Here is a 25,701-nt window from a genome sequence, read left to right as displayed (position 1 = left end):
TGAAGTCCTCACAGAGGAGGTGTGCAATTACAATGATTTAAAAGACATTTTCTTGAGGATTGGCTTTATAAAGATGTTACGGTCCACTTTGGGACTGTGCATGATAATAGTGAAGTTAATTTCCCTATGGGGAGGTGTATGATTATTGCAAATGGAAAGTCCCCACAAAGATGGTGTGTTAATACTATTTTTAAGTACCCATATGGATGGTGTGTGTTCACAAATATTCCAAGTCCTCATAGAGATGGTGTGTGATAATGGTGATGTAAATGTCCCTCACAGGGATAGTCTGCAATAATAATGATGGACATGGTGTGGTGTGAAGATGATGATAAATAATCCACAGAGATGTTGTATGGAAATACCAATGTTGACATCTCCACAGCGATGGCGTGTGATTATCAGGTTATTAAAACCCTGACACAGATTAGATGTATAGTGTTTAAGCCCCAAATGAGATTGTGCGCCAAGATGTGGATGTTCAGGTCCTCACAGGTGGTGTGTGATAATTAAGTTAAAGTCCCCATAGAGATGGTGTGTGATGATAATTAGGTCTTCATAGAGGTGGTGTGTGTGATTTTAATGATGTTAAAGTTCTCGCACACTGCTGTGTGACAATGGTGATGTATAATAATGTAGAATGTAAAGGTACATTTGCCTTTTACATTCTTGAGTTAGAAAAATATCTATATATAAAGTGGGTAGTAAAGACATTTTGTTAAGTGGTAATGGACTGTCTAATTTTCAATCAATGGCCCTCATTACAACACCGGCGCTAAACCATGGCGCTATTAGCGGGTCCGCCATGGTTCAATGGGGAATTACCACCCCATTCCAAGGTTGGCGGGGCGGTAATTCCCCATTAAACCATGGCCCTTCCCCATTTTTGCCCCATAGGGCTCTATGGGAATGGGGAAGGCGCTAAGTACGGTACCGCAAATTGCTTAGCACCAAGGTCCCTTTGCGGGTCCCAACTTTAACAGCTGGTGTAGGTCAGCCGTTAAGGTCGGGTCCCGCAAAGGGACCTCGTAGTAAGGCGCTAAGTGTTTAACGGCGCCGCAGCCTTTTACGGCGCCGTTAAACACTTAGCGCCAGGAATGTCTTTTATTTAAAAAATAAATAAGATCGCTCATAATGCTGACATTTGTTAATAATCTAATGTAAACTCAGTCAGTTAATAGTGATGCCTTAACTGTGTTTGTTTTCCCCTTTGGTCTGTATAATTATGTAATATGTGGGTTTTTGAAGCTTTGAAAACATGCTCAGTAGTACAAAATATCTGGTGTGCTGGACAATCAAGATTTGTTAGGATGGTATCCGAGTGCAAAACATTTGGACCTTAATGTTGTTGTCATTTGGAAATATTGGTTTAATTGATCAGTATTAAAGCAGAAACTAGGCAAATAAAAAGGTTTGTGTGTTATGCATTAAGGTGTTTAAATCATCATTATTATTGCTCAAATAAATGTTAAGAAGGAAAGTAATAGCAAAGGTGTCACAGGAGTTCATTTTTAACCCTAGTTCATTGGCCTAGGAATTCTGATCGCCAAGTATCCAAGGGTAACAGAGACAGTATGCAGAACATGTGTGGAACCAAGTATAACTACACAACTTAAAGAGGAATGCACAGAACATTATGACAAATCAAATTCTCTTTATTCACAGTCTTGGGCAAAAGTGATCCCCGCACTCGTCTTCACCCACCCTGTTTACCCTAGAGAAAAAAAACATTGTGTCCATATTGGAAAACATTTCCAACTTGGCAATTGCCGTTTTTCATGGTATATAAAATGTTCCTAGTGCAAAAATCATGCACTTTCAAACATTTTGCAACAGGGCTATGGGAAATGGGCTCTCCCCCTTCTCCCTCATCTGAAGCCAGAAACCTTGGAGACATCTATGACTTCTCCCTCGCATTCCTCCCTCATATCCTGGACCTTGCAAAGAAGGCCCACTTTCAACTCCACCTCCTTAGAGGTATCCTTCCGTTCCTCACTTTTCCCCAGAGGTTCATTATCACTAGAGCTTTGGTACTCTCAAGGTTGGACTACTACAAAAGCCTCTTCCTTAATCTTCCCTCTTCCTCTCTCCGCCCACTCCAGCTTATCCAGAATAGGGATGTGAAACTTATCCTTGGCCTCAAGCCAAAGGATCGTATTTCTCTAGCCCTAACATCTCTTCACTGGCTCCTGGTTGCTGCCAGGATTAAATTCAGATCCCTCTGTATCATCCATAAGGCTGTCTGGGGCCAGGGACCATGCTATCTACAACTTAATCTCACTAAATACTCTCCCTCCAGATCTCTACACTCTTCCGACTCCAACTCTTTGTGCGTAAAGCATTTATCCAAGCAGCCAGCTGGAGACCGTTCTCTTTCTTCTACTGGTTCCCTTCTCTGGAAAAGCCTCCACCTGCCTCCCCATCTTGAGCCGGATCTCCTCAAATTTCGGAAGCTCCTTAAGACTTTCCTCTTCACCTCCGCCTTTCCTCTCTTCCTCCCATGCTAAACCCCACTGTTGTTGAGATTGGTGGCCAGGGCCTTTGTGTCCCTCCGGGTTCTGGCATCCCTCCCAATCACCTTCAGCCCACTCCCAGCATTTGCCCTTGGGCACCCAATTGCCTGTGCTGACTCACAGGCCTGCACTTACTTTAAGCAAGTGATCACTAATTACCAAGTGATCTCTGCCATGTACCTACCTGTTGCCTGCAACTGTCTTACTCTGTGGATTATCCTAACACTTACCCCTTCCCTTCTCCCTCTCCCTCTCTCTCTCTCTCTCTCTCTCTCTCTCTGCACTTGCATGTTCTGAATTCTCACAAGGCCTGGTAGGACCGCATCTTTCCTGTCCATCAGTTTTATTTCTACCTGCCTGTTGTTCCCGTGTTACCTCCCCATTGTCCTGTGAGCACTTAGAAACACAATTTCTTGTTGTATAAGCGCCTTATAAATTATGCAATAAATAAATAAATACATTCAAATGTACAGATCTGTATGTCGTGTGTTTTTCAGTTTGGACAGGCTCTGCAGTCGGGGTTTACGGGGTGAACTCTGTGTGACTCGGAAACAGTTTTTGCAGGGTTAGAGGCCGAGGGGCAATGAGTAGCTGCAACATTATCAGATGTATTGCAGATAAGAGATGAAATATTTTGTAGTACATGAGAGCTTGTTATTCATTGTCCATATAGGTCCAACCATCTTTCTGTGGTTGAGTAATAAAGCTGGGATAAAGTGGTACATAAGGTCATTACTGACCAACACTTTATGGGGTTTGATTATTTTCTCAGGTTGTGTCCTGAGGTCATGCACGTTGAATAAGTAGTCATTTTGATTATAGTGAAACAATATGCCAGTAACTCTGGTCAGGTTAGATAGTTATCACCAGTTCAAAGGAAGCCTGTTTATTCTCCCGTTCCCCAAATTGTTTGAGCTTTTCTTTTAAACCATGTGCAATCACGACTGGGGTTAGAAGGTGCCAGGCCAGCTGAAACATGTAATGATTTATGTTTGTGTTTAAATGTGTAACTATGTGTTGATGCCAAGACCAACCACAGTGGACTCCGGAAAAAGGGTGTGCTATGAATAGAAACTGCTAATGGTAGTTACATAAATGTGACCAATGAGAACGTGGGAATTAGAGAAGATTGGATTTCTTTTGTATAGGTTTGACCAATCATGTGTGGGGGATGATTTGCAATAGAATTTGTTGGAGTGTTTTAACTATGACAAAATGCATTTAATAGGAAGTGTTTGTGTGGTTCAGAGAGACTCGGGTGAGATTTACTCTATAGCATCATATATCTCCTCTCTGTTGGGGTATTCAAATGGAAAACTCAGATCGGGGGACAGAGTGCTTAACTTTGGGACAGTCCCAGCAAAACCGGGATGCCTGCTCACCCTACAGACATATGACTGATAAATGAAGGGTTCCCCTGAATGCTTTTATTGTTGGGCTTTGCAGGAACTCAGAAAAAGTAATATAAGATTTCATTTTTATATACTGTGTTTAAAGGCTGTCTCAATAATGGTACTTTAGCTAGTACTATATTGATTAAGGCAAACACATTATTCAGAATATTCTCCAATCCATTACCCTTTTACTTGGAAATTCAAATTTCTAACATACAACCTCTCCAAAATGTTGTTGGGGACGTAAGGAAGTAAGCATATTGGCTTTGCCATCTGTGTTTTCATGAGCATGGCGTCAACATGAAAGTCTTTTCCGACTCAGCATGTGCCACCCCCAGCCACATCAAATGTGGAGTTCAACAGGGCTCTTGTATCGTGCCCACGCTTTACAACCTCTTCAGAAGATCTTTGTTCAGCATCCTCGACTCCCTGGGCGTATCGTATACTAATTATACGGATGACACACAGGTGCTTCGCCCACTCTCTGGTGACTATGAAGCAGACACGAACACCCTCACCACCATCTACTCCACCATCCAATCTTGGATGGCAGACAACTGGCTATGCCTTAACAGTGAAAAAACTGAACTGCTGATCATAGGATCACCCACCACCTTGGGCAACCTCGATCAGCAGTACACTTCCTTCACCATTGACAATATTCCCATTAAGGTCTCCAACAACGTTAAGACACTGGGAGTCTACCTAGGCTCGGATCTGACCATGGATAGACAGGTTAATGCCATTGCCTCCTCGTTAGCCTATTATTCCAAAGTCCTTAATGCAGCCAGACCCTTCTTATCACGCCAGAACTGCCTCACCATTGCTATGGCAATAATTGGATCTAGGCTTAATTATTGTAACGCCGACCTCGTGCAAAAATCTGGCCAAACTCCAACTGGTTCAAAACAACGCCCTCAGGGTGGCCACAGGAACCTCAAGAAAAGACCACATTTCTGAAGTGAGATGGCAGGCTCACTGGCTCCCTGTCAAAGAGGCAATTGTCTTCAAAACCCTGTCCCTCACACACTTGCACCCCCGTACCTGGCTCAAAGAATCACCAAGCACACCGCTACAAGATCTCTGAGGAAGGGATACTACAACATGATTCTCATTCCCAAGATGCGAAAAGTCCGCGCTGGGGGCTCCAGTTTTCCTACCTTGGCAGCCACCCATTGGAATGCACTCCCCACCGACCTGAGAATGGTCGAGTCCCACCAAGCATTCCGCAAAGCAATCAATGACCCCACTGTATTAATTATCTGTGTGTAACTCTGAACACCTTGTGTAACTCCAATCACACCTGTTTGCCATGTAGTTTATACCTGTAACTAAGAGACCTTTGGGTCACAATTTAACCTATGAATCAAAATGTCTTAAAAAATCCTTGTAACAGCGCCTCGATGCCTCCGGGCTGCAAGTGCACTGTACAAATGAAAACAAATAAATAAATAATAACATGCCCATGCTCCCACGTTCAGGGAGTACATTCCAGACATACCCCCCACTTGCGCATTGGACACCTCCTCTCTATCCATCTCTCCTCTTGGTGCTGCGCCCCATAGAATACAGTTGAGTCCCACATTAATTTGGTCCAATTGTACACATAGCTCCTCTACCTTTTCCTTTGCATGCCTTCCTGGGCATCTTATCTATCCCTCACCTTCATCCAACTATCGTGAGACAGGCATGGTATCAGGAGAGACACATACTCTCAAAAATAACAGTTTGAAAACCTTTATTGTGAAACTTTGTTGGGTTGGTGTAATGCCTAACTGGCTCTAACTCTAAGGGAGTTGTTCCCTCAAATGATGCTTCTAAGGGCTGTCGATGTCCGAAAGTCCAAAACAAAAGTTCTGCCTGTGTCAAAACCTATGCTTGCCCTCACTCTTAGACAAAAGATGATATGGGGTCTTCTTAAAGTAACATGGTGGCTCAAAAAGAAATGTAAACCACAGCTGGTTTCAGGTAGTCTTAGACATAGATGTTGTTCTGCCAGTTTCAAAAATAGTTAAACTGAAAAAAAGGTTGACCTCGGAACCTTCCACGTAGTGCTCTTGCAGCAAGTCAATAAAGTTCACAATATCTCTGGGACTCGTGGGGCTCCCCCAAGCTTCAATCCTTCCAGTTCCAAAAAAAGGCAGTTCCTGTTAGGCCTCTCAATGGGAGCACTGCCTAGCAGACACCCGATACTTATTATCTGTGCACTAGTCCAGCAATGGATTCACCAACAACTTGCCTCACAGTTAAACTCCTCAGTCATACTTTAGATACCACAGTGACTGAACTCAATGCAGATGGTGACCATTACCGCACCTACCAAATGCACAGGCTTGGCAGCATACAATAGCCTCCAAACATAAGTACCTTGATCCACGACTGAGACCAGATGATCAATTGAGCACGTTGGGGCTCTGCATTGTGTCAGTGGCGAACAGCAAGAGCAGTCCACTTCACGCTGCTGAAGGGACTAGTTAAGTGTTGATGCCGTGCAGGAACAGTTGCAGCTTGCCTCGTGGTTCCTCAAGGTACACTGTGTTAAGGTGCAGCGCTTTCATCTCCGGCTGTTTCAAGCAGCACCTTGAGCCCTGGAAATGGCGAGTAACACTACCATTTTGCCACTAGTAATCTGGCAGATTCAGAACAGTTAAAAGAGGTGGTAATTACAACTAATTTTGAAAATAATTGAAATACTGCCAAACACAATTACCACTGAACACGTAATGAGGCACAATATTTTACCTTGGATACATTTGCATTGGATCAAACTGAATTGTAAAACATTTGAATTTTCTATCTCCTGTTATTCAACAAAACACTCGTCCACTCTGGTTACATCATAGTAGAGCCATTTGATAACCGTGTTAGTAAGATGCACAACTGCGAAATAAAATCAACAAGTCATCCTTTTTTTGAAGCAGTGCTTCGTTACCAGTATGTTACCAACTAAAAGTATACAGTACGGTTAAAATCAGCCCAAACATAGACAATTGGAGTCATAAATGAATTTCAATAAAACATACATGTTTTATAAAATGCACTGTTCTCTCTGCAGTACTACTGCTTGCAGTGTCTTTTGCAATTGAATACTCATCTTCAGCATTCTTTGCTGTGTGACAAGCTATAGCAACCTAGACAATGGGGCTGTTTATAATAGAAGAAACAAACAGCAGAGAGAGATGATGAAAGAATTTAAAAAAAGAAAACCGTAGCCACAGAAACAGTCCCATAATTCATGATGACAGCATCATCTCCTGTCTGGCCCATGCTGCCTGTGATAATCGAGGAGCAGCAGTGCCATGCTACCACCTTCATTGACGCACCTGTGGTTACATCGAAGGTAAGCCTTGCTGGGCTTGATTCAAGTTTACCTGAATTCCTAACATTGTTCTCGGATGACCAAAACCCTTCTAAAATGTCTACCACCATTGCAAGTGTTCTGCCCTGCAGGCCATGTCTCCCACGAGCCCACCTTGCTTCCGTCGGATTGGTTGCCTGATGCTGTTTCTTCTGGTGCCCATGGGAGCCAGCAGGCAAAGCCGGCCCCACTATAAGGCCAGTATCATAATCTCCTGTCTGGCCAATCAGCTGTACCTGCCTTGCTGCCCCGCCTGAGCCCTCCCCCTCTCCTCCAGACCTACTCACACATTGCAATTTCGCCTCTCATGGAGCCCGGCTAGTTAACACACACCACTTCAGGTAAGAGCTGCTCTTATATTACTTTATGCATACCGTCTGCCTTATGCTGGACTGCTGCTCACCTTATCACCCCTGATGACAGTTTAGCTGCCCTGCAACACGCTTCAACCCCTGCTGCAGTGCTTTCAGCACAGCCACTGTTGCAGCTACATGTCAATCTACTCCCCATAAGTGGTGTTGCCTTCACCTGACATCCACTAGCATTATCCACCTTCCTCTCCATCTAGTTTCCTACCCCCTGCCTGCTGTACGCACCTTCCCATCTCCCCTCATCTCCCCCTTGTCTGCAAACTTAGGGCCTCCACACAAAATCTCCCTAGTCAAGTCTGCTCTTCGAGACACAATCCGGGCCTTGCCTCCTATTCACTGCCTTGCTTGCCCCTCCTCCCACTCCCTCCCTCCCTCCCTCCCTCCTGCCCTCCCAATTCAGGCCAGAACCACTCTCAGGGTGTCCGCAATACCTAATTCCCCCATGCTCACTTCTGACGGAAAGTTCACCCTAGTTACACTGCCGAACCCAAGCAGTGACAAAACCAGCCCAGTTTTTCCCTTGTCAGTTAGACTCAGACCAGCCTCCACCCACCAGCCTCCCCCTGACAACAGCTCCAGGATCAGGCACGCCAAAGCCTACTATCTCCAGACCACTCTGCAACATATAAAAAGCCCAGCCATTGACTCCTAACCATTTATGGGCACAGACCACCTCCATAAGCTATGCGCCAGAATCCTACTATCTCCTACGACCTCGCCTGGACCCACATATCCATTGGGATCAGCCAGAAACTCTAGGCTCCCCTTCTGCACGAAGCACCTCCTGTTCCCTCCCTGCCCACTGTCGCTCTACCACTGGCTCACTCTACCTTTGAATTGGTTGACCCCCATACGCTCTGCTGACACCTCAGCTCTTACTTCCTCTTCTCTTGAGATGCAATTGCCTAGGTTAAATCCTTTCTGGGATATCGCACGTCTAGAATATGATTTGGAATTTTGCTGGTGACTCCATTCCCGATCCTCTGGACATTCCTCATGGATCTTGCCTGGCCCCACCCACTACAACACCTACACAAAGTCTCTGTTCTACATCATTGACCCTCTTGATATCAAATACACCAATTTTGCTGAGGATATGTAAATCCTCATCACGATCAGGGGCAACCACTCTGAGGACTGTTTGAGCATGAAGAAGATCTACGCCACCACCCAAAACTGGATGGGGCCACTTACACAACGATAAAATCAAACTACTAATTGTGGGTTTCCCTTCTCGTCTCAGCAAGCTTGCCTCCACCTTCTCCTCTTTCTCCTCTTTCTCCATTGATGGCACCTCCATCCCTGTCCTCAGACAATTCAAAATGCTGGGAGTTTATTTGGACGCTGAACTAAACACATTAACACCCTTGCATCCTCTACAGCCTACACTGCAAAATTATTTTCCATAACTAGGTAATTCCTCTTGCCAACCAACTGCCTCACGCTTGCCAGTGCAAATGTCAGCAAGCTTGCCCATTGAAATGTTCTCATAGGCACTTCGATGGCCAACCTAGCCAAGCTGTAACTTCCAGAACAAAGCTCTTCGGGCTGCCCTGGGTTTGTGCCAATCCAACCACATCTCAGCCTCTAGGCGCGAAGCCCACTGGCTACCCATAATAGCACGTATAGAGTTCAAAACTCTACCACTGACACATCGCTGCATTTACAATCTTGCCGCTAAGTACCTAAACAAGAGCATCTCTCAGAAACACCACTTTCATGCTCTTCGCTCATTCAATAACACCACTACTGCCATTCCACGATACAAAAAGGCTAGGTCTGGAGGAGTTAGCACTGCCCCCTCAATCAGTAACTCTCCCCCCTCAAACATCAGAGATGAAACTTCCAACACTACCTTCAAGGAACCTTTGAAAACCTAGTTCTTCAATAAATACGATTACTGACACTCTGCTTCTGAACAAACAATCACAGCACGTAACATACCTTTCGTTGTGCAACAATCTTGCTTATTCTGTACAAACGCAGTGATCCCCTTCGGTTTGGATGTTACAAAAATGTTATAAATAAATGTTAAAAAATACCAAGAACTCTATACATGAAAAATATTAAAAGGTATAGCGCTCAAGGAGGATGTTTGCTCTCAAACATTTTAGTAACCCATCAAAAACAATGCATTTGCTAGTTTAAATTAAGCACTTACAGCATTTCATCAAACTTTAACCTATGCTATTGAATTGTTTTATTCCAATTAAGGTTGTTTTCATTAATATAGCACTTGGCAGGTTCTGTCACTGAGAAAGTTTGTGATGTGCTTTAGTTGGTGAATTCAGGTTGACCAATAACCAAGGGAAATAGGCATTTACATTATTTTTGTAAAGCAATCAGAGTTATCTAAGGATTGATATATGTCAAGTTCAGCTGCACGACCATTGCTTAAAACAAATTCAACCAGAAGAGTGCAAATCTATGTTGAATCAGTTTGCCTCTCTGTTCTCGCTTTCACCAGGCTTGACCCCTTGGGGCCAGCACGACATACTCACTGGTGACTGTCTGCCAGTCAAAAGCAGAGGATACCGCATGTCAGAAAACGTACGAACCCACATCAAAGGTGAAGTCAGCAAGATGCTTGATCTCGGGGTAATAGAGCCCTCTACTAGTCCATGGTCTAGCCCCGTTGTGTTAGTACCAAAGGCCGGATCTAAAGAACTTAGATTCTGTGTGGATTATAGAGCTCTTAATGCAGTCACCAAGACTGATGCCCACCCTTTGCCAAGAACAGATGAGTTGGTGGATAAACTTGGCGCCGCCAAGTTCCTCAGCACATTTGACTTGACGTCAGGCTATTGGCAAATAGCCCTGACAGACCATGCCAAGGAGAAAACTGCATTTTCTACCCCCGTTGGCCTATACCAGTTTAAGGTAATGCCTTTCGGATTGAAGAATGCACCTGCTACGTTTCAACGGATGGTAAACCAGGTTCTGAATGGGATGGAGGACTTCTGCATGGCATACTTGGATGACATCGCAGTGCTCAGCAATTCCTGGGAAGAACATGTAACCCACCTGAGAGATGTTTTGCAGGCTCTTGGACGAGCCAATCTGACCATAAAGGCGAGCAAATGCCAAATTGGACAGAGTAAGGTCGTCTATCTTGGCATGAGGTAGGCGGTGGAGAAATAAGGCCTTTGCTCAGTAAAATTGAAGCTGTGCAAAATTGGACAACACCGACTACTCAAACCCAGGTGAGAGCCTTCCTAGGCCTCACTGGGTATTACAGGAATTTCATCGAGAACTATGGGACCATAGCTTCTCCACTGAATGTCATCTCCTCGCCCAAATTTCCTAAAAGGGTTAAATGGAACAAGGAGTGCAATCAGGCTTTTGAAACCCTGAAAAAGGCTCTTTGCCAAGCCCCAGTACTCAGAGCTCCTGATTACCGCCAACACTTCATTGTGCAGACAGATGCTTCCAATGTAGGAATAGGTGCCGTACTCAGTCAACTGGATGGGAAAGGTAGGGAGCACCCCGTTTGCTTCATCAGCCGCAAGCTGAAGGATCATGAAACAAGGTGGGCAACAATCGAAAGAGAGTGCTTTGCTTTCGTGTGGGCTCTGAAGAAGTTTAGGCCGTACTTGTATGGTTCTACTTTTGTCATTCAGACTGACCACCAACCCTTGAGATGGTTAATGCAAATGAAAGGGGAAAACCCAAAACTATTGAGATGGTCGATTTGCCTGCAAGGGTTTGATTTCACCATTGAGCACAGGTCAGGGTGTCACCACCAAAATGCTGATGGTCTCTCTAGGATGTATGTCATCGACTAGAGGTATGAGATTCATCCAGGAGTGGATTAAATCCTCCTGTTCCTTAGTCTGGGGGGGGGGCGAGTGTTAGGGAGAATTCTCTGTTTAGGCTAAATTTTCTAACCTAGTGAGTCCCCCAGCAGCTTTGCTGGATTTCGGGAGTTTGTTTTTTTCCATCCTGCCAAGAGTGAGACTCTTTTTCTCCCACTCTTGGACATGTATGTGTGTAATTCCTTTTGAAAGGTCAAAGTGTTCGATGGGCTATGGGGTCTTTTACTCCATAGGGTCTCATATGTTTTTCTATGTGTGTTACACCACACCTTACGTGCCGTAACACTGGGGAGTCCTAGCAGACCCCCACCATAGACTCCATACCCGGGGACTGACTACTGTCTCCCCGGGCATGTAAAGTCACCATTGGCTTTACTAGACCTAAATTTACTAACAGAACTAGTACAAACCATCTTATTGTGGACGTACTAGTAGGGGTAATTTGATTACTCCTAGATCTGTTACTCTAGGGGGCACTGTCCCGTCCCCCCTCGTCGAGTTTTGGCTGGTGGCAGTGGAAACTACTTGTTATGTTCGACCCCAAACATAACCCTATGGGATTCGTCCCATTGTTGGAGATTGATACTTTTTCTCGTTAATCTCTAACGTTGCACCGATCTACTTATCTTAAATAGGTTTTATCGGATGGTATTTTCTGCCAGAACCCGGTTTGTAAAATGGCGTCTGTGTTCGTCTCTGTGACTCCTAAACCAAAGGTCGAGCCCTTTGTTCCACTTTTGGCGGGCTCTGTACAGAGACCCTCCAAAGTGGTGCCATTCTGTCTGGGTTACCACAGGGGTGTGGGAGAGGCTTTAGGCACCCTGGACAGAGTTGCCTTGCCAACTCCGGTCGCACTCTGGAGTGATTGGCCCAAGTGGTGAGCCTTCCCGCTCACCACTTAGCATGTGTTGATTGACAGCTAGGCTGAATGAATGGGGGTTTTCTGCATAAAAGCAGGGCTTTTGGGACTGGATCTTCAGAAGTCGCCACAGGACCTAAAAATCCGACGAGGGTAACGCTGAGCCGACCTGCACGACAACACCTACGGTGGAGCCCTGCAGAACCGACTCACCACTTCCCGACGATAGAGGAGATCTCCCTGCCGGAGAGTCTCTTCCCCTGGCTGGTGGGAACAACCAGTGCCCTTTGCTTTTTATTTGCCCAGGACGCAGTGGTCGAATTGCCCGTGCAGAGCACCCCGGCAACCGGATAGCCACTACCCCTGTACCACGACCAAAAGGTGGTGCCTTGTGACGGAGCACTCCGTGGCTGGTCTCTTCCCTGGTGGTGCACCGGACTTCACTTTTCTTCAACGACGAGATCATCTCTACTCTTGGCAAAGACCCGACGTGCATCCACCACCAGGAACAACTGCACCCACCGGAAATGCCCTCCACAACAAGGTACTGTGTCCGCCTGGCGTTCCTTTCGATCGGTTCGAGTGAGGTGTCTTAATCCTCTCCGTTCCGTTGGGTCGCCTCCAAGCTTGTCTCATTTATTGTTCTGAACTGGTTCAATCTGCCGATAACAATTTGCTACAAAGACTTGAATGCATCTCCACTAGAGACTTGTTGGGACATCGCGCCTTGCCTCTCTCCGAGTGGGCCTGGCCTCTGAACTTTATGATCTATTGTGATTCTTGCCTTCCCGCCTTGCATTTTATCCGCGAAGGATTGAACTGTGTTGATTTCATAACCTGCCTATCTTTTTCTCTCCCGTCCTAACTAATATTAGAGTGTCATCTAGGTTGAGGTATACACCTCTGTCTGAAAATAAGTGGTACCGGTAGAACCTAGAGTTGTCGAAATATTGCTAGGGGGAGTGATCGTTTTCTGCTTCGTAGAGTAATTGTGTTTGATTTGTTTGCCGTGAATTCGCCATAGTGTTTTTCATAGATGTTTTGTTATAAATAAATACCTTAATATCTTTACACTAAGCCTCGTTGCGGGTTTACTTGTCTTGCTGGGAAGAATTGCCCTATTTTGTATACTCCACATACTGCTCAACTCTTCTTGAGGGAAGTCTGACTGCTCAGCCACAGCTACCAAGTGAATCTGTGTGGTACAGACTGCTACCAAGCGGGTTCACCGCCAAACACCTGTAGTCCTAAATCTTTTGCAGTGGTCCCAGAGGGAACTGCACAGGTTTCCGCCTAACAACCACCATCCAAAACACGCTAGCCTCCAAAATTGAACTATTACAAAAAATGATTATCACAAAAAGAAAGATATTAGCTGACAAAAACACTCCATCCTCCACCTTCAACACAACCAACGACATTACCAAAGTGCTATTCCATTTTACTCCGGTGACCCAAGATCTAGTGTTAGCCACCATAGCAAAACTAAAAGCCTCTAATTGCCTCTAATTGCAAAGGTGACAATTTACCAGCACACCTAGTTAAATGATGTGCCCCCACACTCACTCCCATCATTACTAACTATACTTACTTTGTTAATGCCTCATTCAACACAAATATGGTCCCAGTCAGTATAAAAGAAGCTTGGGTGACCCCACTTCTAAAAAAAAAACATCCCTGGACGTGACAGTACCTACAAACTACCGACCTATAACAACGGTCCCATTCTTACTGAAGATTATAGACAAAATAGCCTACACCCAAATTCAGTACCATCTCAAACAAAACCAGCTCCTGGGAGCTAGACAATCGGGTTTTTGGCCCAACCACAGTACCGAAACAGCACTCCTTGACTTGATCTATTTGCCACATTCGATTTAGTGGATCATGACAAACTCTGTGCTACACTAGTGAATGATTTCAGATTCTCAAGGGAAGCCACCTTCTCGGTGAAATCCTTCTTAGCTGAGCACACATCTAGAGTATCCATTGGTAAGGAGACCGCAGACCCCATTTCAGACCCTACAGGGGTACCTCACCGGTCTGGTCTCTCGCCTACCCTCTACAATGCTTATACCAAGCTCCTATTTGCAGCACTAGATGGCATGGGTGTCATCTACACTAACTTTGGGGTTGGCACCCAGAGCCTCATTCCGATCTCAGGGAACTACGACCAGGACACCTTATTCATCAATAAAATGTATGCAATAATACAAAATTGGATGGCTATAAACAGCCTATGCCTCAGCGATGGGAAAACTGAGATCCTCATAGTGGGCTCCCCAACCAAAATTAACACCCTCCACTCGGATTACACATCAATCAACATTGATGGTACTTCTATTCCAGCACTTAAACAGGTAAAAACCCCAGGTGTTTAGACACCAGTCTAACTATGATGAAACATGTAAGTGCCTTATCCTCAGTGACCTCATACACCTCCAAACTAATTGCACTAAGTCTCCAGTTCCTCACGCCCAAAAACTGCACTACCTTAGCCAGGGCACTGATATTTTCCAAGCTAGATTACTGTAATGTGCCTTTACTAGGTACCTCCAAATCCAATCTGGCCAAACTGCAACTAATGAAAAACAAAACATTACGTGCAGCTTTAGGACTAAACAAGTCAGACCACATCTCCAACATCAGGAGAGAGAACCACTGGCTACCCATCAAGGCTAGAATCATTTTCAAAGCACTGTGTGTTACACATAAATGCCTCGCAAACAAAGCACCCATATACATCAATAATTCAACAGTTAAAGAATCTAATAGAACACTTAGGCCCTCATTACGACCCTGGCGGAAAGTAACTGACCTGACCGCCATAGCGTAAATAGCGTTTCCGCCATTGCACGATGGAGTAAAGTGCAGCTAATTCTGACCCATCGGGCACGAGCATTACGCCATGGCGGAAGTGCAAAGTCCGCGATGGCGGAAATGTCCCCAAAACGCCCCTCACCGCCGTCGTACGGCGCCCTAGGTGCAATTCCGCCACCCATCATAGCGGTCACCGTAATGAGCGGTAATCGCAAAATACGGTGACCGTAAATATACGGAAACGGAAGTAAAAACATGGGGCCGGAACGGGAAACAGCACGCCGTACACCTATAAAATCAGAATCCCAACACAACCATCAAAAATCCGACCCTGAGACACATCCCAACCCGTTAGCCACCCTAGTTAAAACAATCAAAATGGGAAAAGTTGCTAAAAAAGCGTGCGACTGCAAGCGGCAGGTCCACTTCTCCCATGAGGAACTCACCGTGCTCACAGAGACCCTCCAGGAGAATGCTGCCGTCGTCTTCTCGACGCAAATGACCAGGACGGCACTTGCGAACAAGAAGGCCATATGGGCCCTGGTGGCACAGCGGGTAAGTGCGGTGGGGACCGCACCCCGCAACCCACAGCAATGCAGAAAGCGATGGGACGACTTGCGGATACGCGTACGGAGCATACTATCAGCCAACCGTAACATTGCCACAGCAACCGCGGGAGGATCGGAATCACCCATCAAGTTGACCCCCTGGGAAGAAATCTGTGCCTCCACCATTGGAATGGAGAGTATAGAGGGAGTCGGAGGGATGGAGAAAGGAGTGCAGACAACCGAAGAATCAGGTAGGTGGGCCAAATAAAACAATGCTAAATCCACAATGTCCAATCATGTGAAGTACCATGTGTCCACATAGTGCAACAGAAACACATGTCCAGGAGAACGTCCACATACATTGGCCTGATAGCGCACTCTAAAAGTCACATAAAATACATAAATAATTAAAAATCCTAAAAACACCCTCTACACGTGCAGCATGCACACCCTAACTGCAGGCTGCAAAACAACTGCATCCTCAATCCACACAAAAATGAAACCACCTCCAAGGCCCTGACCCAAATCACCCTCAGGTACCACCCCAATGCATGTGATACATTGCCATTCCAATTTCCACAGACCCATAAATAACGCTCGCCCTCCTTTACTCCACCACAGGGTCCGATTCAAACGACGAGCTTCAGGACACCCCTACCAGCACACCTGCAAAGAGGGCCAAGACCAACGGCCAAAGACCCTCCACCTCAGCTGCACGGACCAAGACACGGCAGCAGCACAAATCAAGTGGCAGCACACAGGAGGGGACTTCAACAGGCACCCCAGCAGCCAGCATGCCCACAACAGCAGCACCACAGGTCCCCCCAATGGATGCCACAGAAGGCACTGCTTCTGGTGGCAGCAGCACCATAGGTGACACTGCATTAATGCCAGCATGCTCCGACACAGAAAACGGTGCTGTCGATGTAGGACCCATCCATGACCTGTCTCAATCCCCCTGTTTGTTTCATCCCGTACACCATGAGGATACCACGCAGGGGCACCCACAAGACGACGACTGGCCATCCCCCACAAGCCCTGTGGCAAGGCAACATGAGGTGATCAGCCCCTCTGTGACACCACCGCAAATGGGCATGGCCCAGCAGAGGCAACAGTCCCTCGACCAGGTGATCGTGCAACAGCAGCAACTGGCCACGCTCCTCAAGGAGCATGCTGATGAATGTGGGGGTTCTAAGGCAGCCATAGAAACATCTACTGAGACACTTAGGGCACAAATGGAGCGAAGTACAGAGACACTAAGGGTACAAATGGAGAGAAGTACAGAGACACTAAGGGTACAAATGGAGCGAAGTACAGAGACACTAAGGGTACAAATGGAGAGAAGCACCGAGAGCCTGAGGGGGGAACTGCATGCGACGTCCAAAGACGTATGTGGTGAACCTGCCGCTGTGCGCCGTGTGCTCACTGAGCTCTCACAAACCCTTAGGGACATGCATGGACGTGAGCAGGCAGAGACATCATCCATTGCAAGTTCCGTCCAGGGCAGCCCCCAACGTAGATCTGGGAGAAACCTGCGCTCCACAGGCAGGGGTGCCCCTGATACCCGGAGAGGGGGCTTGCAATAGCGTCTGCCCACTGACAATGAGCATCTTTGGACACTGGTGTTAGGGGGGGAGGTAGGAGGGTGGAGGGTGGGTGTTGGGCTTTCTTGGGTGGCGGGTCGATGGGGTGTGTAATATAATTTCACATATGCAATGAACATTTCATAATCATCCAATGAGATGTGTGGACATTGATCTTTGTGTACGAGGCCTTTATAGGCGTACAGTCCGCATTGTGCATGTTCCAGACACACACAGTGCCACAAGTCCCGTGTCCATGTATCAGCCACGAGGCGTGAGTGCTGGAAGCATGAATCTATGATATTCTGACGAATTTCACAGGCCTCCTGTGCCTCGCTGACTCCTTGAGGTGCTGCCACATCCCCACCCTCATCATGACCATCTTAAGGTGCTTGCAGTTCTGCGTCAGGGGGCATGGGCACATTTCTACGTACGCACATGTTGTGTAGCATGACACATGCCATGACCATCTTTGCAACCTTCTCATGGCGGTACAGGAGTGCCCCGCCAGACCTGCTGAGGCAGCGGAAACGAGCCTTCAGTAGGCCGAATGCCTGTTCTATGACTACACGGGTACGTGAGTGGGCATGGTTGTAGTCCTCCTCATGCTGGTTCTGTGGGTCCCGGAGTGGTGTAAGGAGCCATCTCTTCAGTGGATACCCGGCATCACCTGTATGTGGACAATAAAGGATGTTTGTGGAATGACATTGCTACGTACGCATCCCCCCCCCCATCCTGCCAGGTCATTGCCGCATCACATACCCCACATTATCATGCATGAAATGAGACTCACCGAGTAGCCAGGATCTGTTCCCTGTGTGTCGCTCCATGTAGCGTGGTATTGTAGAGTTCCTCAAGACCATAGAATCATGGGTTGATCCAGGAAATCGGGCACAACAATGTGTAAAGATCCTGTTGGAGTCACACACCATTTGTACATTAAGAGAATGATATTGTTTCCGGTTGCGGTACTGGACCTCCATGGCATGTGGGACAACCAATTCCACATGGGTGCAGTCGATGGCACCAATGCAACCCGGTATGCCGGCAAGTGCATGGAATCCCACTTTTGTGTTTGTAATCTCCTGCTCCGAGCGTGGTAAAGAGATGTAGTCGTCTGCGTGCTTCAGGAGGGCATCGAGCACTTGCAATAGTGTCCATGACAACAGTGGCTGTGAAATGCCATGCAACTGTCCGACTGTGTGCTGGTAGGTGCCTGTGGCCAGGAAGTGGAGTACAGACACCACCTTCAGTAGGGGTGGGATGGCGGTTGGGCTATCTATCATGCTGACAAGGTCAGCGTGTGTCATGTTCACAATGGCGATTATGGTGTCCCGGTCCAAACGGTAGAGGGTGTGGATCTGCTCAGCAGTGAGGTTGAACGGATGAGCTCGGAGGCGTGGGATTGCGGGCTGCCTGCGTGGTGGTAGTGGCTGTGCTGGTGGGCCTTGCTGGCCCTGCCTTGCCCTCCTCCTCCTCCTGCGTCTCCTCTGTGCGGCCGGTTGTTGTAGTAGTTGGTGTTCGTCTTCTTCTTGAAATTGGAGTACTTGCAGTGCTATCAGGTCCCCCAGGGCCAACATCGCTAGTCCTGCCGGTAGCATTTTGGAGTGGGTGTGGTTGTGGGAGGGGGTTGGGTGTGCAATTTATGTGTTTTCAGGCTGTATAGCCTCCACCTGTGGTGATTCATTCCACCTGTGCCAGCTGCAATCCCCTTTGGGCGAGCACGTCCCGCACACAACGCTGCAATGTGACGCATGGCATCTTGCTATTACAATCATGTATTTAATCCCGATGGCAGTGTAATATTGGTTTATATGTTCATTCTGCTATGGTCCCATTGTTTCACATACAATCTTTGCAGTCGCGAACAAACTTGTGAAGGGTCAGTGGAATGTAGTACTCGATTAACGGTGGACCCTCATGCAGCACTGTACCGAGGTTCACCGACGGGCGGGGCGTCCCATTTGTGAGTGAAGCCAGTTGCCATTTTCACACACTGCCGCACTACATGGATGAATTTGTGATTTCGAGCGGTCATAGATGCCTTTTCGACGTGATGTTCCAAATGAGGAATTCGAAGGACAGCGCTTTCGGTTTTCAGCTAGCGGCGAGGAGACGCCCACAGGTCTGACTGCAAATATAACGTTCTATTGTTTAATGTCCTTGGGACAGGGGCCATGGCGACAATGCAATGATTGATATGAATAGTATGGGATGCGCAATAGCGTAGTGGACGATAAGGCAGGACGTTCCCAAATACATGTTACTTCACATCACTAGAATTCCGGGCTGGAGCACAGTGGATTTTGCAGACTGCATTACGCACAGACTCAATGGAAATTTCAAATGTTATGTGAGTAAATAATCAGGCGTTGTTATACCGGGATGAGGGAATGATGTATGGATGCATGGACAGATGATTTAATTGAGAGTTTGCCATGTACATGGCTTTTTGGAATCTATCCCCTTCCCCTGCGCTATGTGATGCAGAGCTGCCATAGTGGGACCATCGTCTATCTGCCCTTGTTGAACCCTCCCTGTCTCGACGCGCCTTCAAACACTTGTGTCTATGCACGTTACTAATCCCATCTAATGGATTCTGTTTTAACAGACGCATGCACACAAACACTCGTTTGTAATAGTGTTTTCACCTCGATTTATATAGTTCTGATTCGCAAGTGATTTTTGGGTGGAAATAATCCTTTTGAGTGGGCTAGCATGCATATGGCTGTAGATTTAGTGTGATCATTGAAGTGAGTAATACAAATGAAGTTCTGATGCCCATACTATTCTTTTTCATTTCATTTGGGTGACAGGTATCTCCTCCCCTTTTGCCGCTGCCATTTGTATGCCACTCCTGCAGATGGCTTTTACTCCCGACACCTGCTGCTTCGAGTTAATCAGTGGAGCACCATTACGATCTTATGGGACGATCGCCAATGGGCCACATGCCCTTACGCAGTACTAGTGGCTAGGAGCAACATATCAACCTTTCAGCTGGACTAGTGCCTACCTAATGGGACGGCCCTGCGGTTCTAGGCGCTGCCATGTTGCCTTTTTGAACGTGGATGTAGCCCCTGTGTACCATGAAGGAACAGGGCGTCACACAAGAAGAAGCTGGTCATTTATTGCGGATGCAGCCCACAGTAATGAAAAATATTTTGGAGTTTATGACCTAATAGCTGTATGGGCTTGGTGAATTTGATGTGCATTAATATTTTATTCAGATATTAACCGTGTAGCGTTATTCTTTGCAAGTAATGTAGCATATTCCTATTTGTGGAGCGATGTATTGTGAGAAGATCTGCATTGGGTTCCGGCTTCTGAGTATAGTTGCGTGGTACTGTACTGGCCGCGTTTGCCTACGAAGCCCAGTAAGGTCAGGGATAGGGGCTGCCATTTTGACTGTTTTAATGATGTCATGCTCAGGGGCGGGGGATTAGCTTTTGTGTAACAGATGCCGGTCAGCCAGGTGGATTGGTGGATTGATGTGATTATCAGTAAATGGCTGGTCACAGGTGCCTGTGTTTGCGTGCGTTTCTTGGAGGGAGTCTGAGGTCATGTCCATTGGAATAGCTTCTGTATTCGTGCCATCTGTGCCCTGCAGCTCCCATTGGCCCCTCTTGGGATGAGCCTGGCTGCTCAGTCACTCTGCCAACTTGTGTGGTACATGCTTATGCTGATGGTTGGTTTGTTTACTGGCAAGAGTACAGGGCTGGTGCAGTCTCCCTCAGGATACTGCTTTGAATGTTGCCTTACACTGGTGTCAAGCGATGGGGGCCTGTTGTTGTTTTGTCTCATATTTCAGTTCATATTGCTGTACTTGAACCTTCACATGCCTGTGCTGCATCGGTACGGCAATGGTGACATGCCAAATATGGATGGCCACTCACAAGGCACTTGGAGCCCCTACATTCATTTGTTCGTTGGCATGCATGGGTGACTTGTACATTTCACTGGTTGCATTGTGTAACTTCATTGCACCTACGAGGAGTTGTGCAATGTGGGCAGGGAGTGGCGTACAGGCACTCAGTAGGGCCATTTACGGTTGGTTCACAATGCCGTAATTCTCACCATGGCGGAATGGTACTTTCCGCCATGCTTGATGGCGTTAAGTAAATGTCCGCTAGGGTCAGAATTCGCGTACCGTTGCGCCATGGTGGTAATTACGGTTTTGCATGGCGCGCGTGCGCGTACTTGGTGCAGTTAGCGTTGGCGTTCACTACGGTGTCGCTAATGGCATCGTACTTTGCGGTGACGGGTCATAATCGCACCGAGCGGTATTCGATGGCGGTATTACATTTCCGCCATCGTTTTTCGATTTCCGCCAGGGTCGTAATGAGGGCCTTAGATCCAACCAAAACTCGCTCCTTCAGGTCCCGTGTTTCAAAAGCTCCAGAGCAGTGGGAAGCAGCTTCCCAGTTATGGCCCCTAAACACTCGAACACACTCCCGTCTTACATTAAAAATGAAGATTATTTGAAGATTAAAAGTCACTAAAAACGTGGCTATTTAACCAATATTAGCCTGCTGATACGTAGCCAACACAATTCCTCCAGCCTCCCCTTTATATAGATGCCAACGTAATGAAGACCATCACCCTTTGATGTAAATAAGTAAATATGTCCTGTTTTGACGATTACCATGTAAATAAGTAGATATGACTTAAGTAACTAATACCAATATTCAACATTATGTAATCTTCTGCTTCATTACCTTGTTTATGCATGTACTGCGAATGCCTCCGAATCAACTGAAAGATGTCTGTAACTACGCCGTGATACCCCAGGGTTTGGGCATACAACAAATGCAATAAAATAAATAAATAAAATAAAAGTAGTGAAGGATACTTCAGAATCAGCAGACCCAGCCGAACTAGTTGAAATGTACACCGCCACCATGACCTCTGCGCTAGACGCCATCGCGCCTCTCAAACTGCGAAAAAGCAAACCCAAACCCCATCTCAACACCTGGTCCACCCCCTAGTTAAAAATCATACACACAGAAAAAAGAAAACTCGAAGTTTTATGGAGAAATCTCCCATCCAAAGAAAATAAACTCAATTTAAACGAATCAGCAAGTAAATACAAAACTGAAACCTTTCGAACTAAAAGAGAAACTAACAACAACCGGACCAGCAAAGCCAGTTTCAACACCAAGGATCTTTTCACGAACCTAAGGGAACTGGAATACCCCATAGCCACTGAAGATCCTTGTACCAAGGATAAAATATGGTGCACCGACATTCAAAATGCTCTGTCAAACAAAATAGACACCCTCCAAAAAAGGATTGTAGCCAAAAGGCTAAATATTTCCAAACCTGACTCAGACCCAGAACCGGCAAAACCCCAATTGAAATGCTATCTCCATGCTCTGTATCTACACTCTTGTCTTTTGTATTATAATACTGTGCTCTACTTGTGGGATGATCCCTGCCTTCAGACGATCGTCCACGTGGTGAGGTACATCCTCCACATCTCCTGGTGCCAGGCATCATGATTGCTCCCTGAACGGTGTCTCATCGCTGACACTCATCCGGTGTTCCACTGTTTGGACCTTGCCGGTGTCCCTTGGTGGAGAAAGGCTTGAAGCTCATGGCGAGCTGTTCTCTCAGGTGGTCCTGGTCCTTTTCTGAGATCAGGGAGTATCTAAAGTCCAAGGTATTCAAATCCAGTACCGTGTCAGATGGGCTGGTAGCAACACCTGCTGGGGCTACGGAAGGGGTCAGGTGTAACTGTATGATGATGGTGCACCCTGGTAATCAAATGGTTCTATTGGCCACATTAATGACCAATACCTTGATGGTCTACAGGTCCATGCTATCCATTGTCACCAGGGTCTCCTGTACTAGTAAACCCACTGGGATCTCCCCACATTCCAGTGCCTCCATCAGCCGACATCTTGGGCGTTTCTCCCCACTGAGTCACACTCTGGCAGGAACCCCACACTGTGATGTGTGCCAGGATTGTGATCTACCCGAACCAGTTGTTGCAAACATCTCCAACGGGTCCATCAGGTAGAGTTCTAGACTGAATATCTATCTGCAAGCATGCCTACTGGCACATAGGGTGCATGGACAATGTGCTGACATGTCATGGTTCCGCCATCTCCCGGCATAGTGCAGCCAATGCATTGAACATCGAGGAATTGGTTCTAATCACCACCAGTGAGTGGGTTCCTCACTCTGGTTGCTGTACAACAAAGCCATGGTGACAATGGAGGTGCTGACTCCAGCTACATTGCATGGACATTGCAGCCTGCATCAGAGGTTCGCCAGATATTTGCTGGGGTGGGCTCTCTTGCAGAGGAGGATCAGTCCAGTCAAGGGATCCAATGGGGTATCCGTTAGGGGTTTTCTATAGAACCATTCATACACAATGGTCATATGTGAGCCACTTTGCAGTAGCGTTTGTGCCTGCTAACCATCAATGGTAACTGTCACAGTGGCTGGTGGTCATGTGAGCCCTTTAGGTACTCCCCAAAGTGTTCCAGTGCTGCTTTTGATGGTAGTTAGATTACAGGTGATCTACCTCTCAGGTGGGCTAGCCAGTCTGGGTGGATGCTGGTTCTCAGATGACTTGCCCATAAGTGGTGCCACTGCAGCTTTAGACCTGTCTGGTGGCACAGACTTGCAGTTATCTGTCTTTACACTGTCAGTGCATAATAATTCTGAGGATTCAGTTGCTCCCCCTTCTGGTCTTCACTGGCGTTTCCCACCATTGCACATGTTGGAATGTTCAAGGCCTGGAACTTCTCTGCAACTCGGATGTAATCTGGTGGGTTTGAGCACATACAGAAAGTGCTGCTCTGCTGTCCACACCTTTGGCAGAACTGCCCGGACTGCGGCGGTGCTGTTCACTGTTGGTACTTTTGTGGCAGCCGTGGCACTTGAGCTTGAAGAGCTGGCATTTCCTCTCCTGGGAGGATAGTGTAGAGTCTCTTCCAAGCTCTGGTAGCATGGGTGACCCTAAAGGCAGTATCCTGGCTGGTGCCCTCTGCAGCTGCATCACCAAGCTGGTCGATGCAATTTCACCACTTGATGTCTCCGGTCATATCCTGGGGCTGTGCAAGGAGACACTAGTTGACTACGTAGACTATACACTGTGTCCTTGATCTCTCCTTCCGGGCCAGTTCATCAAAGAAAGGTGGTTTCGACATCCGTTCTCAGAGTCGTAGCTGCAGAAGCAGCAGCAGCAGTGATCTTGCTACACACATTACGTGTTGCAGCCTGACCAGTTTCAGGTTGTTTGGCTCAACCTCCTTCTGCTTGAAAGCCAGCCGCAGAATCAGTTCAGTTCTGGACAGATATTCTGAGAGACTCTCACTGTGTTGGAGGTGGTTGGTATAATACTTAAATGTCAGCTCTGCATCGGACTCAGTGGCTCCAAAGACTCCATCCAGCATGTAAAATGTCCTTTGATGTGGGGTTTGGGTGTGTGGCAAGACATCAGAGACTCTCAAGAGCGCAGTGCCTTGTCTCCCTGTCAGGAGCTCACCAGTCATGGATTATCTGGTTGGTCTGGTTCACCCTTAACCGATATTCCTCTTCACATCTCGGGGTCGGTTTCTCACCTGAGAAGGGTCTCAGGCAGATATAGTGTCCATGTTCTGCTGGCATCATGATAACCTCATTCAACACATGCTTGAAAACATTCGCCATGGAGGAAGCGTTCAGTATAGTGCCTCTATCCTCTGGTGTAGAACTGGTGCATGCTACACCCAGGTGTTCTTGGGTTGCTTGTGGGTGCAGCTATGATGGCACCTACAGTGGTCACTGCAGGGTGAATGCATGCAGTGTTGGTCAAGGCAGGGCAGGGCTTGAGCTAGGCATAGCTGGTGTGGATGATAGGCTAGCCTTTAACACTGGCCAGATGTTTAATGCCCAAAGAGGATAGGACACTATTGAGTCACACCTGTAGAAGGTAAGGGGCAATGTCTCAGGGTCAACTTTCTTAGGGCCATGGCAGACCAGGATGATTGTCCCTGCTAGGCCAAGGTCTTTACCCAGGCACTTGACCTAGCCTGTGAGGGACTCAAGGGACTCTAGGGACACCGTAATTTTGAGCACCTGTTGTAGGGGTGTGCTGCATGCGACATCACCTATAATGAATTAATGGTCAGTCTTAAACCCCTCATGCTCAGCCCAGCTGGCTAGTGGAACCTGATTTCTGAAGATAGTGCCTGTCTACCTGCTGTGGTGGCGAATCACAATTATTACAACAATATAAACAAACCCCTATCCACAAATGTGCACAAAAAAACTATATGCACGAAAGAAAAATGGAAACGTACACTAGAAATATGTACACTAACCCCGAGAAGAGAAAGGGTAAGTATGCCTAGGTCAGTAGGTAGGGTAGGATAGGTATAGGCACACCAGAGGTGACCTCAGCAGTGCCTCCAAGAAATGTAAGGGGGGTGATCTTGCCGCGCTCCACCCA

Source organism: Ambystoma mexicanum, chromosome 4q (genome assembly GCF_040938575.1).
Source record: "Ambystoma mexicanum isolate Mex_15411 chromosome 4q, UKY_AmexF1_1, whole genome shotgun sequence".
In the NCBI taxonomy this organism is placed as follows: Eukaryota; Metazoa; Chordata; class Amphibia; order Caudata; family Ambystomatidae; genus Ambystoma; species Ambystoma mexicanum.
Note: the sequence above shows the minus strand (reverse complement) of the source record.